The following is a 16,457-nucleotide window of genomic DNA, read 5'->3' on the forward strand; positions in this document are numbered from 1 at the left end:
CGTGCCCCCCCCCCACCATTTCTCACCTTCTTGCTCTGCCGCTTGCTCCCATTTCCTGGCAATCAGCACTGCTGATTAAAATGGCAGAGGGGAAGAACGCGCTATACACATGACTTTCCTCCCACCTGTCACTCATGGCAGGCAGCCAATCACCTTTCCCCCTGTTTTAAAGGGATAGCGATTAATTTTCTTTTTTTTTAGTGTAACCTCCATTGCAACACCTATGCATAGTGCTTATTTTAATGCCACCCCACAGCCTTGAAGCTCAAGAACAGTAATTGCTTTCACGATTTTTGGGTGGGAGAGGCTGAGAAGCATGCTTTGTGCAATAACTGGTGGGGAAAATATTTCTTGGCCACGCCTGGCCATAGCAACACATATTTGTTGCTCCAGGCTCTTTGCTCAAAAAAAAATTTTTTTTAAGCCCCATTCCTGTATAAAACAGAGGGAGAGTGGGCTCGATGGCGGGTGCTGGAGACGGTGATTGCACTACTTTGCCCATGTTAGTTGCGCACATGTCCTTGGTATGCTGCTTGCTCTCCTCCCGCTAGTGCTTGATGGTTGGGGGAATCCACTTTTGGGGATTCCACAACTATTGCTTTAAAATGGAGGATTTAGCTGCCGGTTTGCTGCTGGGTCACTGTATACAGACAATGTCATGTAAAACATCAAAAAAAAAAAAAAAAGGCCGCATAAGGTTAGTATTTCACATTTTTACTTGGGTGCGGAATGGCCCACAATGTCCTTCAGAAAAAGGGAGAGGAGCAGGAGCAAGGTGTGCAGCTTCAGCAGAAATGTAGTGGTGGGGAGCTTTAGCAGACCCTGCTTATGCTGGGAGAGAGAGCCCTCTTCCTGTAGCCTCAGAAGGGTGGTGGAGAGAAAGATCCTGCTAAACAGCTGATTTTGAGGATCAGCTGTTTGGTGGAGTCTTTAAACACTCCCCCCCCCCCCACTGCTGACCCTTCTAAAGCTACTTGGCAGGGTCTTTCAATGCTTCTACACAGACTGTCTCAACCTGGCCCAAAGTAGGTGCCAGGGGAACATACAGGAGGGAGGCAGTGGCCACGATGTGTTACTACATCAGAGGACACTGCATCTTGTGCCCTCTCCCAGCAGTCATTGCTTTAAGAGGTGAGTTGTCAGCAACATGGCTTGCCTTTTATATAGTAGAGGATGGTATGTACAGCCAGAAGCTATACTTTCTTGAAGTCAATATCCTAATGGATAAAAATATATTTAAGAAGCATGTGTAACCAACTTTTAGAAATTATGGCTTGGATCATACAAACCACCACTTCAAGGAATTTGTGTAGCTGAATCTCTTCTACCTTCCATAACTCTAGCAACTCCCTGTGATCATTGGGGGGGGGGGGGATTGGCTTTTCACTAGATCAACAGTAAGACAGTAAGGGAAGATCTATACCCACAAATTCCTGGTGCTCTTGATTCATAGGATCTAACCCTATGCATATGCTCAAACAAGCAAAACAAAGGGAGGAAACTGTAGGCAAACTAAGGGTATTCTCTGGCTAGCAGTGTGAAGATTTACTTTAGACAAATTAATAGTTGGGTTTTACTTGCTCTGGTTTCATATATTGGATGGGAATGAATGTCATTATCATCACTTTTCATTTTACATGGATTCTCACAACTTAGAGTATTCCATTATCACTGGGAAATGTGCCAGGACATATGGAAGAAGGGGAAGTGCATTTGCAGGGACTCTATGTAGAGAGTTATTAGCAGACAGATGTTTTCAAAATTTGCCAGCATGGAGAATATTTTTAGAAAACATCTGTTTTAAAAATGGCTTTAGAAAACTGATCAGGATTAATTACTAGGCTCTCCTGAACATTGAGCAGATCAACACTTTCAATCTGTCTAGTAACAAATCTGATGTACGATCCAGAGAATCATCAGAATTATTGCTGACCCTGCTCTGTTTCTGGCAAGGGCATTTTATAACTTCGGTTTCATGATTGCAGGGATGCTAGTGCAAGAAATATTCAATCAAATACAAAATATCAAAATGTGTGCAGTGTTGATTCCAAACTTAATGGTGAAGCGTCAGTTCATTTGGAGGATGACTTAAGTCATGAATAGCTCAATATAGAATTTTTTTCAAATAAATTGCCACAAGAATCTGACCATGAATGAGATGCTTCTTCAGGTAAGAGTACGTAGCAGGAGGGCAGACACAGAGAATGCACACATTAAGGTATTTTTGGCATAAATAAGGCCACAGCTTTATTAACATTCAGTAGGAACATCGGTGCAGCATGGGAAGGATCCTGCCCTCTTATGGTCAGCAGACCACAGGCAAACTAGGATTCCAGAAGTGAACTGGAGCTGCTGAGCACTCAGCCTCACACAGAGTATGGCTCCCTCAGCCAGCTGGAATGCTCCCAAGGTGGTGACTTTCAATGGGGAGGAACCTGATGGGCACAAGCCTCTAGTCTGGTTCCTCCCGCCATCTGGAAATGTGAGCCTGCTTGGCCTCCCCAGCAGAGATGGCACCGTCAAAGCTTACATCCACACAGCTTCTTATGGAAGCCCCCATGATGGTGAACCTGGTGTGCAAACCTGGAATGCCCCCAAAAGGATCTTCCCCATGTGTAAAACTGCCTGCTGTGACAAAGAAAAACAGCAAAACCAATACATATAACAACTACAGTAACAATCCATCATGCTAAAGGAAAATAGCTAAATCAAACAACCTAAATAAAGGGAGGACGGATGAGAAGCTTGCTGGCCAGTGCAGGAGGGAGAAAGAGGTTGGGTGCCACATGTCTCTGAAAGGACAGGCAGGCCTCCCCAGCAGCTCCCCTCACAGGTTAATGTCACTGCTCTGAGTGCTCAGCACCCATGGGTGGCTCCAGCGTGTTCTGCGCACTCCTCCATTTGGCCCTCCCTTCTCTTCTGTGGCTTTGGGTGCCTCCAGTGCCAGAATCTGGCAACCTAGGCGCTTCTGCATTTAGCACTTAGACTTTCCATTGTTATATTATGGAAATATGATCATATATTATTTTGACACAGAGCTCTTTTTCTCATACTCTGTATTTTTATGTTAAGTATATATACTAGCTGTAAAGCCCATTGCATGCAGAGATTCAACAGGCACTAGAGGGTCCCCCCAGGGCAGCTGCCGCCCCTCCTGGCGCCCGTGCTACCACACCTGCTGTTTGCCATCTGAGCTGGGCTCCTTCTGTCTTGGTGGAAGGGGGGCTGGCAGGGTTATCCATCTCTCTGCCATCCTCCCGAGGGGCAAGCCCCACCATAGGCAGTAAGCCGTTTCCGCACATCATGCCCGTGTGCGCCACTGCCATGGGACTGCGTCCACCAGTGGTGGCAGTTCAGGTGTGCAGCTCTCTGCGCAGGTGAGGCACAGAAAAGGCGGCAGTCTGGTCCTGGCCGTAGCCTCTGCTGGTGCCGCCATTATGGGGCTGCCTCCTCCAGCACGGCCACTGCGCAGAGGGCCGGGCAGGCAGGTGCAGGTCCATCACCCTCTGTGGCCAGCGTGTGAGTGGGTGTGAGGGCGGGTGAGCCGTGCGTGGCTGGGTAGTGGGGGCTGGCACTCTAGGTGCCGGCCCAATCCAGGGTCACCCAGCTTGGCCTGTATTCCAGGCTCCATCCTGGAGCTTGTTTCGCTTTTATTTATAGAGCTAATGGTTAAGATTAATAGAGAGCTGAAATAAATAAAGCGACTGGGAACTGTCTTTACTTTAGCACCACTATATCAAATGACATTTGATTTAGAACTTTGCTTCATAAGCATATGCTAACAATATCAAATGTCAACAATGTTTTCATAAGAATAAAGTCAAGACAATATAATGCTAATTAAAGGCAAGATGCAGGTTCTAAAAACTTAATGCACCAGCTAATTCTTCTGTTTTCCTGTCACTGAAGACAATTATAGCAAGAAGAACTGTCTATGCTTGCACTTTACTGCATGAACTTTCCTCATTAAAGAAACATTAACCTTTCAGGATATTCCTTATTTGGGTTTACATAAATATACTACATCCTGACCCATGATGTGACTTTTCTCACACAGTAAGGGAATTTCTTTCTTTTAAAACATAATTTAAGCACCTTTCACTTACCATCTTTTATGATCTGCTTATATCCGCTCATTCACCTTGCTTATTCCCTGGTGCAGCCAGGAGGTGTTTGTTTGTTTGTTATTAGTTTCTATCTCTGACTATGAATGATGCCATGAAGGTATCTCACTCCCTTTTGTGTATATACCATCAAGGGACCAGACATAAAGGCATATGCAGTGCAGCATAGCTGTCTTCTAAAAGAAATGATGAAATGTATCCTTAATAAAGTTGTATACTATCAATATTCTTTATGTAATAGGTTTTGTCAATGATCATAGCAAAATTTTATTTATTTATTGTCAAGGCAAACTAATTCATTTAGTTAACAACTATACATTTTTTTAGCACATGTGGCTGATTTTGAATCAAAAGTTCAAACAGCAAATTAATGGGAGCTGAGAACACCACACAAAATATACCAGTGGGCTTTAACATTAGATTAGATGGATCTGGCACTCAATTCAGGTTTCACCATCCAGGCAACAGAGTGGCTTTACCACTATTCTAAGGTTTTTGAAGGGGTAAGATGGATTAAGCAACTATGGAGGTTTCCGAGTTTGGGGAACGCTGGCCACCAGTAGCAGAAGATGAGATCAAATCATTGATAAGAGCACTCCCTTCTAAAAAATCACCTGGGGAAGATTTGATCCCCTATGAATGTTATAAAGCTTTCAGTGAATGGCGGGCGCCAGTTCTTGCTAGACTTTTCACACAAATCAATGATACTGGCAAACTTCCCCAAGGATGGACCTCCAGCATCATAGTCCCTATTTTCAAAAAAGGTGATAGGTCTGATCCGCAGAACTATCAACCAATTAGCTTGCTGCCTGTAGCTTCTAAATTATATGGTACCTTTCTGAGAAAGAATTGGAGAACTGAGTGGAAGACAACAATATCTTGAGCTCATGACAGTTGGGTTTTAAGAAGGGGCATTCCACAATCGAACATTGTCAAACACTCTATCACTTGGCTGCTACTACTATGAAGGGTCCAACAAAGGCACTATTTGTGGCCTTTGTTGACCTTGCTGCAGCCTTTGATTCATTGGACAGGAACATACTTTGGCAGAAACTCCTGAATCTACAGCTGGATCCACGTTTAGTGTATCTAATGAGACAACTCCACCAAAACACCACGGTCAAGATCAAGGTAGGGAATTCAGGTGCTCTAACTGAGGAAATCCCTGTTAATAGGGGAGTAAAACAGGGATGTGTGATGGCCCCTCTGCTGTTCAACCTATATATTAATGATGTGGTAGGAAAGATGGAAGGCTCCCACTTTATGGCACCCAGTATCTGCCAGACCAAGATTTCCATCCTCCTGTATGCTGATGATATGGTGCTGATATCACTGACTAGAATAGGGCTAAAAAGACTTTTGGACAACCTAGGCTTATACTGCAAAGATCAGGGCCTGTCCATAAATTATCTTAAAACCAAGGTGATGGTCTTCAGGAAACACCCCAAAATATTTTCCTGGAGTATCCTGGGTACACGGATAGAACAGTGCAGCTCCTACAAATACCTGGGTGTAATGTTTAGCGAAACATTAACATGGAAGGCACACTTGTCCAGTTTGAGAGTGGCTACCCTGAGAAGTATGGGGGCTATTGTCAAATTCTTTTTCTCAAAAGGAGGCTGCTTGATTGACCCCACTATTAAACTATTTGACTGCAAAGTAATATCTTCCATACTATATGGTGCGGAGATTTGGGGCTGGAATGAGCAAGTGATTAACAAACTAGAAAAAATTCAGAACCTCTTTATGAGAAGGATTTTAGCTCTTCCTAAAGGATCTCCAGTGGCTCTTGTGAGGGCTGAACTGGGACTACCATCCATAAAAGCACAGGTTAAACTAATCACCATGAAAAACTGGATGAAATGTACACGAAAGAATTCTGAAGTCATCAGCAGTCAAAACCTAGAGCTCACTTCCATTACTGATAGAATCCATCTAGAGTACATAAATAGTATTATCTTACACTACTCTATCCCAGATGATCTAATCAGGCCTGGAAGCTCAGTAAAGGAGCTCCGGAAATGGATCTATCAAATGGAGAATTCACTGCAGATCTTCATATCTGGAGAGTCTTCCATCCTTAACACTCAGGATGGCATTTACTCATTTAAGGTTCCAATCCTTACCCATAGCAGTGCGTAGTAGTTGGTTCTCCCATCTCCCCCTATCTGAATGCATCTGCAAATGTGATAGGGGAGTGATTGAGGACCTCACACACTATGTAATGGACTGCCCCCTCTATGATGAACCAAGAGGCAAGTTTATTAAAAGAATACTCCCTACCACCTCAGGCCTCTCAAAAACTGAGTATATGATCTTTTTATTGTCTGATATTGATGCCTACGTTACCAACAGAGTTGCACTGTTTGCTCTCGCAGCCAGGAAAATCAGGTCCAAATTGTGCAATTAGGATTAAAACCCTAATAATTATGGTTCCTTTTATCTGTGTAACTTTTTATTACTTTTATTACTCCCTGAGATTTTATCAGTTTGATGTCTCAATTTTAACTGACTTTTGTACAGTACAGTCAATTTGCTGGAAATGGCCAATGGCCAACTAATAAACTAAATCTAAAAAACCTAATCATTAGATTTTTGTACATGCATTATAATTATGCTCCATATCAAACAATGATTATGTGGGTTGCACAGCACTAAACAAACATTGTTTGCTTTTCTGTAATTTGCTTATAGTTTTTATTTTATAGTATTTCATTGATCAAACCATTCAATTCCATGAACTTAGGCAGATTGTAAGTGGGTGCGCAGAAGGGACTGTGTCTGAGCTTGGCTCTTGTGGCCCTTTCTTGCATATCCAGGGAAATGAAGAAGAAGAAGAAGAAGAAGAAGAAGAAGAAGAAGAAGAAGAAGAAGAAGAAGAGTTGGTTCTTATATGTCGCTTTTCTTTACCCGAAGGAGGCTCAAAGTGGCTTACAGTCGCCTTCCCTTTCCTCTCCCCACCTCAGACACCCTGTGAGGTGGGTGAGGCTGAGAGAGCCCTGATATCATTGCTCGGCCAGAACAGTTTTATCAGTGGTCAGAACAGCTTTATTAGTGCCGTGGCAAACCCAAGGTCATCCAGCTGGCTGCATGTGCAGAATTGAACCCAGCATGCCAGATTAGAAGTCCGCACTCCTAACCACTATACCAAACTGCTGATCTCTGTGTTGGGTCAGAAGGGGCATTTCCTCCAGAACAGGATGACCAGGGATTCTGTTTTTTGGGGGAAGGGGGAGCATCATCTGGACATGGAATTAGGGTCACTGTGGGTGGGCAGGTAGTTGTGAATTTCCTCAATTCTGCAGGAGGTTGAACTGGATGACCCTGGAAGTCCCTTCCAACTGTATGATTCAATGATTCTAAACATATAACTGGCATTTAGTAATCATAGGTAAAGGTAAAGGTATCCCCTGTGCAAGCACCGAGTCATGTCTGACCCTTGTGCCTTCCCCAGTCATTACCGTTTACCCCCCAGCAAGCTGAGTACTCATTTTACCGACCTCAGAAGGATGGAAGGCTGAGTCAGCCTTGAGCCAGCTGCTGGGATTGAACTCCCAACCTCATGGGTAGAGCTTTCAGACTGCATATCTGCTGCCTTACCACTCTGCGCCACAAAAGGCTCTTTAGTAATCATACAAGCTGTCTTTTTCATTCTTTCAGTTTCATGTAATAAATTTTTCTTTATTGTCTAACAAAGATTTTGGTGTAAAATTATTAGCAATTGTCTGATATATTTAGTTGATCATAATTTGACTTTTGATTCCATAAGTAGCATTATCAGTACTGCTACCAATTGTGTCTTGGCAATAAAACAGTGAAAATGGCTTTTTCATAACAGCAATGCCTGCATATATAGTCATTCAAAGACTTTTTTTGTGAGATTTAGCTTTGACCAAAATCAATGTAACTCACAGTTAGCCTTTCCAAATACCTTTTCATTTTGTCCTTAGATATTTGCATTCTTTTATTTTATTTAGCAGATTATAGCACAATATATGCGTATCTCACTGACAGAATGTTGGGTTAACTAGGAAAGTATAAACAAAATATAGCTAGGTCATCCTTTGTTTTCATAGGAACAAAGATAGTTAATGGTGACAGTGAAAAGGGGTGCTTACAACTTCAGTTTGGTGTAGTGGTTAGCAGTGCGGACTTCTAATCTGGCATGCCAGGTTCTATTCTGCGCTCCCCCACATGCAACCAGCTGGGTGACCTTGGGCTCGCCATGGCACTGATAAAACTGTTCTGACTGGGCAGTGATATCAGCGGTCTCTCAGCCTCACCCACCCCACAGGGTGTCTGTTATGGGGAAAGGAATGGGAAGGCCCTTTGAGCCTCCTTTGGGTAGGGAAAAGCGGCATATAAGAATCAATTCTTCTTTTTTTTCATGAAAGATCAATTACTATTTGAATTTACTGTGCACAAACACTTCTTTTTCAAACAAATTGAACACTTTTAGCAGACTTAGTATTTTTTGTTTCAAGCTCTACATGAACTCCATGCCAAGCACATGTATGCTTATATTTATGCTTGTACTAAATTACCATGACTGAGCAACTCCTTGATCAATAAGCTATATTTTTAAGGTTTGCCAGCTTTTGTCTGAACAATTGACTGAGAAACAAGAAACAAAAACAAAACCCCTCCATGCTCTGACTAACCCCTCAGTAAGGATCTACATTTTAAGAGCAGGTGATTTTTAATGTTTTAAAATGTTTTAATGGTCAAATTGTATGACTGTTTTAAACCTTGCTGATGTGAAATACATCTTCTGGAGCACTTAGTGAAATGGAAGTACTAACGGAATGATGTCCATAGGTCCCATACCACCGAGCATTCCAGAAGACCCTGGGAGGTGGCTGGCCCAAAGGGAGCCAGTGGTGGTGGCAGCCGAGGTGGTATGTATTTATTTGTGTCTGAGGAACAAGGTTGGAGAAGTGATAGGTAAGGGGAGAGAGGGGGGAAGAGTCTGTGTCTCTGTGTGTGTGCATATGTTTGTGTGGGTCTCAGATAGAGGGAGGGGAGGGACCAGTAAGGATGTTGGGGACAGGGGAAAGGCAAGAGAGGCGTAGGTGGGAAATGAGTCTGTGACAACTGTTCCACATAAGGGGCAAGAATCCTTGTTGATGGTTTTTTTTGTTACCAACCCTGAGCCTACTGGGAAGGGTGAGATACAAAAATAAAGTTATTATTAGTTATTGTTATAAACACAAGAAAATTTGCTTCATTTTTTTCCCATTCCCCCACCCCCCTCTGGTTTCAATGGAAGAATTCTCCTAGGACATCCATGCTGCTAAATTTTAGATGGACAGAATAAAGGGGTCCCCCTTTCTGAGAAAATTAAAATCAGCCAAGTTTAACATTACAGTCCTTAGGAGAATTTATAGGAAACATTCCAAACACACAGTAAAATATTGCAGCCATTTAATTTGAAGCACGGTAGCACAAGGAAGAGACAGACTGAAAAGGCAAGGTCATTTGATGGCCAAAGGAGGGCAAGCCATCTGTGCAGTCAGACAGCAGCAGCAGAACCTTAAAGTAGATTCACTTGGGATTAAGTCTGGAGAGTCACATGCAAGCAGGGAGTACGTATTGCAAAGGGAAATTTGGCACAGCAGGGCAGGCATTGTGAAGAGAGTGGAAGACAAAGTCATACCCCACATTCTTAAGGATTGGAATACCCCATACATATATGTAATCCTAATGGCTAAAGTTTGCAGTCAGTCAAGAAGCTCAGAGGCTATCTTCCCCCCTCTGTCCTTAAGGAATACAACATATGCCCTTATTATGAAAATTCTGGTGCCTTGAATAAGTGAAACGATTATTGTCAAAGAACGTGATAATTATTTTTCATTATAGGCTATTTAAATAATTTGTTACATCCTATTTTCATAATTATTATAATTACTAATTAAATAAACACACAAGTAAAGTGTTGGGTGGCGGAAAGTGTTACTCTTTTTGTTTTCTAGATTAGGGAAATTTACACCTTCCTAATATTCTAACTCTCAGGTGATGTCTAATTGACAAATAAAAGAGGAATGCATAGCCCCCTGGAGGATCTATGGAGGGGTCTCAGTTTATATGAGAGCATTGATCTCTCATTGGTTACTTACTGGTTACAATTATCTGGAAGGAGAGATAGCAACTGTCGCAAATCTATATGCATTCATGCAAGTATAATGTTTCCCCTCCACAATAGACCACTGTTGAACTGTTGGATATAGGAATCACAGAATCATAGAATAATAGAGTTGGAAGGGACCACATGGGTCATCTAGTCCACTATGCAAGACACTCACATCCATATCGCTCATCTACTGTAACCTGCCACCCTCTTGAGCCTTCACAGAATCAGCCTCTCCGTCAGAGGGGTATCCAGCCTCTGTTTAAAAATTTCCACAGATGGAGAACCCACCACCTCCCGAGGAAGCCTGTTCCACTGAGAAACCGCTCTAACTGTCAGGAACTTCTGGATGTTTAGAAAGAATTTCTTTTGAACTAATTTAATCCCATTGGTTCTGGTCCGTCCCTCTGGGGCAAGAGAGAAATAATTCAAGAAAATAGTTCACTGAGCACATTTCTATGATTATTATGAATTAGAGGCAGGCCATTAGCAGGCTGGTGATCAAGCATGTCTAATGGTGAATAAGGTAGGCAATTCACTAAATGTATTGGTAGACAACTCTGAGATAGTCTATTAAGGGAACTCTAAAATGCCCATGGAATGTAAGAATTAAAGAAAAGTACCAACCCAGAGACTGGAACAAGAGCACACGCACAGACACACAAACCCCTCCCCCCAGTAAAGACACACTAGCATAGATCAGACAATTAAAAATGAATTAGATGCCTTAGAAATGGAAAAGGTATAGAAAAAATTAAAATTTCTATAATAAAAGAATTTTAAACATGCAAACAAACCTGGCAGATACATGGCGTACTATCTTAGGAAGGAGAAAGAAAAGAGTAATAATGTGTAAAGAAAGGAGGCCAAATTACATATGCAGAAAAAGAAATACAAGAACAATTTATCAATGCTCTTTCAGGATTAAAGGGAAAGATGTCTGTCTCAGAAAAAGGACTACATTTTTGCAGGCCTGTCACAGAGAAGAGCTAACAAGCTTTAAAAAGACATTTCCAGATCTCCCCAGACTTTTCTGCCCCAAAGTTATGCGATATGGGAAGGGAGAGCATTCTCCCCTCAGTTTTCCCTTCACCACCATAGTCAGGTAAGCAGAAATCAATCAGCAGTCCACAGCAGGAAAAGGAGGGAGAGATATATACCTACACAGAAGACCACTTGATGAACAGCATTTACAGGTAAATGCAACCCTGTTTTCATCTTTGTGGGTTCTGTGCAGTCCCACATAGGAGATTAGCAAGATCATTCACTGTGGAGGATGGTGTGTGCTGTTCTGCAGAAGACTGAGTATAGCACCACCCTTCCCACAGCAGTCTCTCTCCTGAAGTCAACATCTATGGAGTAGTGATAGGGAAACATGGGCAGAATTGACCAAGTTGATGCACTGTAGATATCATTCAGAGGTAAGCCAGATGTGAAGGCAGGTAAAGAAGCCTAACCTTTTATGGAGTGCACAAAGATATTTATGGGACAGTCCATCTTGGCCAATGAAAATGCAAACCTGACAGCTAACACAATCCAATGAGAGTGTTAGTGAAGATGCAGCCTGGAGTGGTGCCGATGGTTTAGAAACGACCTCTGAGATCATTAGTAGGAGAAGGAGTTGATGTTTCCCTTACGGTCTCATGTGGTGAGGGTAGAGATGTGACTTCCAATCTGCCTTCAGATGCCATCATCTTTATGTGTTGAACAGCTGGACACACAACTGCTGCTAGCTGTTGATGCCAAGGAAGCATAATTGTCATATCTCTGGTGTGTTCTCCATCCCCTCCAGTCTGGAGGCATCATCATTGGAACCCGTTGTTGTTGTTAGGTGCGAAGTCATGTCCGACCCATTGCGACCCCATGGACAATGATCCTCCAGGCCTTCCTGTCCTCCACCATTCCCCGGAATCCATCTAAGTTTGCACCAACTGCTTCAGTGACACCATCCAACCACCCCATTCTCTGTCGTCCCCTTCTTCTTTTGCCCTCAATTGCTCCCAGCATTAGGCTCTTCTTCAGGGAGTCCTTCCTTCTCATGAGGTGGCCAAAGTATTTGAGTTTCATCTTCAGGATCTGGTCTTCTAAGGAGCAGACAGGGCTGATCTCCTCTAGGACTGAACAGTTTGTTCGCCTTGCAGTCTAAGGGACTTGCAAGAGTCTTCTCCAGCACCAGAGTTCAAAAGCCTCAATTCTTTGACGCTCGGCCTTCCTTATGGTCCAACTTTCACAGCCATACATTGCAACTGGGAATACCATAGCCTTGACTTTTGTTGGCAGGGTGATGTCTCTGCTTTTTAGGATGGTGTCTAGATTTGCCATAGCTTTTCTCCCCAGGAGCAAGCGTCTTTTAATTTCTTTGCTGCAGTCCCCATCTGCAGTGATCTTGGAGCCCAGGAAAATAAAATTTGTCACTACCTCCATTTCATCCCCATCTATTTGCCAGGAATTGAGAGGGCCGGATGCCATAATCTTCGTTTTCTTGATGTTGAGTTACAAGCCAACTTTTGCACTCTCCTCCTTCACCCGCATTAACAGACTCTTTAGTTCCTCTTCACTTTCTGCCATTAGAGTGGTGTCATCTGCATATCTGAGGTTGTTGATATTTTGCCCTGCAATCTTGATCCCAATTTGTGACTCATCTAACCCTGCCTTTCTCATGATGTGCTCCGCATACAAGTTAAATAGGCAAGGCGACAGTATACAGCCTTGCCGAATTCCTTTCTCAATTTTGAACCAATCAGTGATTCCATGCCCGGTTCTCACTGTTGCTTCTTGACTTGAATATAGGTTTCTCAAGAGACAAATAAAATCTTCCCATCTCTTTAAGAACTTGCCATAATTTGTTGTGCTCCACACAATCAAAGGCTTTAGCATAGTCAATGAAGCAGAAGTAGATGTTTTTCTGGAACTTTCTAGCTTTCTCTATGATCCAGCGTATGTTGGCAATTTGATCTCTAGTTCCTCTGCCTCTTCGAAATCCTGCCTGTACTTCTGGAAGTTCTCGGTCCACATATTGCTGGAGCCTAGTTTGTAGGATTTTCAGCATAACATTGCTAGCATAAGAAATGAGTGCAATGGTGTGGTAGTTTGAACATTCTTTGGCATTGCCCTTCTTTGGGATTAGAATGTAAACTGACCTTCTCCAATCATGTGGCCATTGTTGAGTTTTCCAAATTTGCTGGCATATTGAGTGTAGCACTTTTACTGCATCATCTTTTAAGATTTTGAATAGTTCTACTGGAATGCTGTCACCACCACTAGCTTTATTGTTGCTCAGACTTCTTAAGGCCCATTTGACTTCACATTCCAGGATGTCTGGCTCCAGGTCAGTAACTACCCCATCGTGGTTATCATGGATGTTAAGCTCGCTCTTGTATAGTTCCTCTGTATAATTTTGCCAACTTTTTAAAATCTCTTCTGCTTCTGTGAGGTCCCTACCATTTTGGTCCTTTATCATACCCATCTTTGCATGAAATGTTTTCTCAATTGGAACCTGGATCCATGCATTAAACCTGTGGTCCAATAACTCTTTGAAGTCCTGATGCTGATGCTCTGGAGGAGCACATGGGACCTCAAAAACTTTGTCATCCAATCCTTTTGGAGTTGAAAGTCAGCGCCTCAACACCAACAGTTGGAAGTTTGATGTCAAAGAAATCTGGCCACACAGAGTGTTGTTGAATATTGGGCTCGAGTATGGTCTGAAATACTGGGGGATCCATGTTCCCTTGATTCATGGTCATCTTGACATTTGAGGTGATCTCAATTGTCAGTATCAAGGCAGAGAAGGAGGCCATCGTGAAGTTGATCAACGGGAAAGGTCCTTTGAACATTTTCTTCTTTTTCATTGATAGCTCAGAAAGTGCCCTGTCAAAGGTCAAATTCACCCTTTGTAAAGAAGTTCCAGGAAATGGAATGGAATTAACCAAAGGGGCTCTGGACCTTTTACTAGCCAACTGGCCTCCTTCAACCTGTGGCTCTGAAGCTCTAGGAACCTTCGCTCAAAGGGTCACTTTTAAGTGGGTTGCTCTTCCTTTTCTTGCCTTTGGGATAAGCTGGCTGCAGGCAGCACAGAAGCTGTGTTGTGGCCCTCCTGGTTAACAGGCCTAGCGTAAATAATTTTTTAGCCATTTTAGCTCTGCAGAATACATTTTTGAAGAGGGTTCTGTCTAATGATGCTTGTTGTCTCACTTTGTGCTAGAAGCAAAACAAATTAAACTATGCTTTCTTCTTGTTATTGTTTTTGTTGTTCTTCTATTGTGATCAGTCTCCTTGAAGTAAAATATTTCTCAGCTTGCTGAATCATCCGCTCCAAACATCGGTTCAGGGGCTCCAAACCACCTCAAGTACATTCTAAATAATTGGCTTATGCCCATCCCTAACAGTAACGACAAAATTAACCTGTCTGAGAAACAGATCAATAACGAAATTTAAGGAGAGATGGAGTGTGTATTATGCAAGCAGGAGACAAATTTAGAATGAGAAACAATTTTAACACTGTGTATTGCAATACAGAAGCAGAAATACAGGTTTTAAATATAACATCTTGAATATAAATGTATAAGGAAGTGAATTTTGAGCAGAAATATCTTTTATGTTCTTATGGAGATATATAACAGACTTTCCTTTGTCCTTTGATAAGAGTTAGAAGTTAAGAGTTTTAGCGAGTATGTAAAAGTGATGAAATATGTAATACTGAATACTGATGAATGATGAAACTAATAACATAGTTGCAAAATAGGTCAGTTATGAAATCTGAGATTTAAAATGTTGAATATAAAAGTACCCACCCGCCGAAACTAAGGGTCATTGTATTTTATAGATGTTTTATAAAAATTATAACAGTGGGGATATTAGGGGGAAATACTTTCTGTTTTGTATTATATATATTTGATATATGCAATTATATAATCCCTCTTTTCCTGTATGTATTTACATACATGCTACATTTTATTGAATTTTTGCAAAAACGGAAGGAGTACGACATAGCCCATGATCCTAATTTCTTTAAAACTGAGTTACTAATAAACCCAGTCCACCAACTTTGACCTTTTAGGGCTTAAAACCTCAAAACATTCTCTTGTCTCCAAGTATAACATTCTGAATAGCAAGGAAGAGAGAGGCAAGGGATCAGTGAGAAACTGCTGAAACGTCACAAAATATCTCTGTAGACAAAAAGTACTGTGGGTTGACTCCATTATTGATGCTAACAACCCACTACCTCTGAATCATCTTATAACAGCAGCTTGTTCTTCACAAAACTCCAAAAGCTGTTACCCTGCAACAACTGTTTCTCAAGTCACTGACATAACAAAGGCTCCCTTATTAAAAAGGTTCACAACAGAAACAATCTGCAGTTTTCCACACATTTCCTTTAAACAAAAACTATACTGTAAGGGCTACAATGATAGAATAAAAATCATATTCAAGTTCAAATGAAATATTATACACAACGGTAGTGATCTAGAGCAGCCATTCTCCATCTTTTTTTGGCCATAGTCCTTATAGGAGCTCTTCTCAGATAGGCTGGCTGTTTGCACAATGGGCTAGACTAAAAAGGCCTAAGCTAAGAGTAAACTAACCATACTGGAAGTATCTTGTCTTATATATATGCAAGACAGATTTGGACACTCAACCAGGAGAAGTATGTGTATTCTTTTTTTTTTCTTGAATGCAATAATTCTAGCAGACACAAAAGAATGGATTATATGATTTCTTTATCTTTCCCTTGAAAAAGGTTGAACTTTTCAGCAATTAATGATGTCATATGCAAAAAAAAAAGGTTATTTTCAGTCTGTGGCCCTTTCAAATGTGTCAAGACACCCCAGGGGCCACTTGGCTCTGAATGAGATTGGCTGATCTAGAGTTTAGTAAGCAGAAAAATAAGCTTTCTTAAGTATCATGACTGCAGTACTAATTCAAGAAAAAGAAAATATGTTATTTTACTAGGCTCACATAAAAGATTTAAAGCTAAAATATCTAATTGAAATTAGAACATCATATCTGTCACTCTTATTATATAATGACTAGCAGGAAACCCACTGCAAAGAGAATAGCAGGTGGTGCTAGCGGGACGTCGCATTTTTTTTTGGGGGGGGGGAGGCAGCGATGATGAGGAACGGAGAGGGTGTGCAATGACCTGAAGGGAGGCAGCCCCAGCCGAGTGATGTCACCTGCAGGTTCGTGAGAGGGCGGTTGCCATGGCG

The 16,457-nt window shown here is 42.0% G+C and overlaps 1 protein-coding gene across 1 annotated transcript in view; it reads right to left on the bottom strand.

Moving 5' to 3' along the window:
* Positions 1–16,457, bottom strand: part of SYN2 (synapsin II) — a 302,390-nt gene that overhangs the window by 101,082 nt on the left and 184,851 nt on the right. The window lies entirely within an intron of this gene.

The sequence above is a fragment of the Paroedura picta genome, chromosome 3 (assembly GCF_049243985.1).
Source record: "Paroedura picta isolate Pp20150507F chromosome 3, Ppicta_v3.0, whole genome shotgun sequence".
NCBI classification, from domain to species: Eukaryota; Metazoa; Chordata; class Lepidosauria; order Squamata; family Gekkonidae; genus Paroedura; species Paroedura picta.